At 38.3% G+C, this 3,056-nt stretch overlaps 1 long non-coding RNA gene across 1 annotated transcript; it reads right to left on the bottom strand.

The window, feature by feature from the left end:
* Window positions 1-274: 274 nt before the first annotated feature.
* LOC139787360 (uncharacterized) lies at window positions 275-809 on the bottom strand. The gene is made up of 3 exons (XR_011722616.1): window positions 753-809; window positions 627-679; window positions 275-300 (listed from the first exon to the last, which is right to left on the bottom strand). It is a non-coding gene; the product is annotated as an uncharacterized lncRNA (long non-coding RNA).
* Between the last annotated feature and the right edge of the window lie 2,247 nt (window positions 810-3,056).

Below are 3,056 nucleotides of genomic sequence, written 5' to 3'. Positions count from 1 at the left end.
GGATTCTTACAATATTTTGAAATCTATGTATTTTATAAAATACTTTTGATAAATATTAAAATTTTTTTATGTAGATATTTGTTTGCGTCACAGAAGACAGGTTTACCTTCATATACCCAGTCCGGAATTCCATTGTAAACGATTCCGGTTCGCCACTAGTCGTCAATCTTCGTACTACATTCTGGCTGCGATTGAAAGTCATATGATAAATATCGTTATCGAGAACGTAAACCAAGTCACTGCGATCGGCGACCATAATGCCAGCGAGATAAAGCTTCATTCGCAAGCTCTTCAAATGTGCTGTAATATATAAGAAAATTTTTGTTACAAGTATTTTCTTAAAAAAGCAGTCAGACAGAAAGTCAAATTTTACTTATGCTTATTAGGAAGTAGATACGATTAATAACTTTATCTGTACGGTGTCTTTAAAATTTATTCATATCACAAAGTGATGACCCCAGTCGCGTTAATTTATTGCTTCATTTAGAAATGTAAAAGATAGAAATTCGCTGCGTAGACCACGCTTGGTTTCGCAATCAAGCTATCGGGGAATAGTTAATATTATCGGCGGCAATATGAGCGACAATATATATGCGCGCTATAAAAATATAAACGAATAAACTTACCCGTTCTGCACGTCATACACCACGTAATTTTTTACGGTCGAGTGTCTGTATACCTGCGAAAATCATTTATTTGAGTTCTCATAGTATTTCAACGAGCGGAAAACTAGTAAACAATTGATCACTCACAAGTTTAGTATTGTAACCAAGAGAATGTACTGCTTGTCGGCCGAAATAGCTGACGTGCCGAATGTTGTATGGCAGCTGAAACAAGTTTCAACATTGAATTTTAAGAAAAATATTTGTTATTTAATTTAAACGTCTTGGTTTGTAGCAATTTATCTTGCGAGAAACGTCGGAGCAAATAATTATCTTAGAACAAATGCTCAGAACGACTCGTTCAAAGTATCGGCAAACTGAAATATTTTTTTATAGATAACAATGGCAACTCGTAAAAGAATACATCATATAATTTTTATCGCAAATATCGCGAGAATGTTTATAATATCTCGGAACATCTCTGTGATAACGAAATGTCAATTGCAGATTGAAGTTTCAAAGGTTAAATTATACAGTAGATCATAAAATGTCCCTTACTGGTAAATCCATTCCATCAAAAACAGTTTAGTCTTCCCTGTCTTTACATCGGTAATTCTAATATCGCCTAAAACTATGTTCCCAACCATAAATTCGTTATCAGAAATCCACGTGCCGTTGAAGCCGAACGAGTAGTAGAGGTAAATATATATCTCCTCCAATGAGAACGGTCTCCTAACTTGAACGTCATACTTGTTACGAACATCGGTGTCATCAACACGTGGAGCTACACAAATAAATTTAACAAATTTAAAATATAAACAACATTGGATTAATATTTATTGAGCCCGCCGGTATCTACATTTCCATAAGTATAACGATTAAACTGCGTATTTGCCGAATATTAATTACGTTAATAATTACGCAAGGTATTAAATCAATTTACTACCTGTCGTGATTGGCCGATGACGATCACAAAGCGAATAGTATTAAGAGTTGAAGAGGCTGAAAGAATTTCGGATTGCCATGAAAATTCGTCTTGAATTTTTTCCTTTATTACGATCACACGTACAATACGTACGTAAATTCCACGAAACAGACTGCACGGACAGAATGTATCGCGCAAAAAAATGTTAAAAATAAAGTTACTATTATTGCCCAAACTTCTAACTACGTTCGTAAACTTTGCGAATTCTCGACTTCGGTTTGTGATAACCGCGAAAAGCTTCGGTCCGTTCTATGGATCGTTAGCATTTCTTCCAGCCAATGAACAGTATTTTTACGAGGAAAAAGATCATTTTTCTGTTCCTTCGCCCTCTAAAATTGTAACTTTGATCACGAATAAAAATCAAGGAGTAATCTTATTAACGATGAAACGGAGTCGACCTGGAAAATCCAAACTTTTTCTCTGTTGGAATCGCCGATATTTCTATTAATTGGAGATTAGCATTTTTCTATTTGTTCTACGATTATAACGATTATAATCTTTATAATCTTTATAATCTTATCATTAATACGAATAAGAAGAGAAATTAAGATTAATTATCGAGATTAGAGTCAGTCAATGTTGACGCAATAGAAATAGATCCGCAGTGAATCGAAATTGGTGACAACCCCGATATATCGGAAGAATCGAACCTAAAAATAACTTACTGCTACGAGTTTAATACCTCGAGCGCATCGCCGTGTATATTCTACGACGAAGAAAAAGGACGCGAGAGAGTTCAGATAGAAGGCGATAAATCGAGACAGTTCGGACCCTCGAAACTTTCCCATCGGCGCGGTGGGCGCGCGTGTCTGACGAAAAGTGCTCTCACGGACTTATCGATTCGATATGTCGGGACAATTGTGCCTGTCCCATGAGCAAAATCGAAACAGAAGTAAGTCGGATAAAAGCCCTTCCACAATAATAGTAGATCGCGAGTTCTGATAGGTCGATACTTATTTTCGCGACTGTTCCTTTTAAATGTATCGCGACGGGGAAATGGATCGGGGGACAAGTGGTGCAAAAAGCAGGGTATTGGAAACATATCTCTCTCTTGGTCTCTTTACTTCTTAGAAATGCCCCGCTTAGAGCGATAGTAAGAATTCGCAGAAATATACGACTCAAGGGTAAGTAAACAACTCTTCTCTTTACATTTGATCGAAGGACGCTCGAGGGAATTATCGGGAATTAACGACAGATTTGTGGGGGGAAAATCGGTTTCTCCGTCCGGCGATTGTCGCAGAATGAATGGGGGGAAAAAGAAAGAGAGAACGGCGGATTTCGCCACATCGCCGGACAACGTACCGTGTTTCTCGCCATGATAAATCGGCCGATCTACGAGTCGCAAACTCCGGATGACAACGATCGATGAACCGCTGTTGGCGCGGCGCGGCGGCCGATCTCGCGAGTACGCCCGACGAAGACTAATATATCGCGTACTTTCTCAGCGTGTTCGCGGCAGCAGCGACACG

This window comes from Temnothorax nylanderi, unplaced genomic scaffold (assembly GCF_030848795.1).
Source record: "Temnothorax nylanderi isolate EJ_2023f unplaced genomic scaffold, tnyl_v1.0 TNYL_tig1464_pilon, whole genome shotgun sequence".
NCBI classification, from domain to species: Eukaryota; Metazoa; Arthropoda; class Insecta; order Hymenoptera; family Formicidae; genus Temnothorax; species Temnothorax nylanderi.
This window is presented reverse-complemented; position numbering and strand designations above follow the sequence as displayed.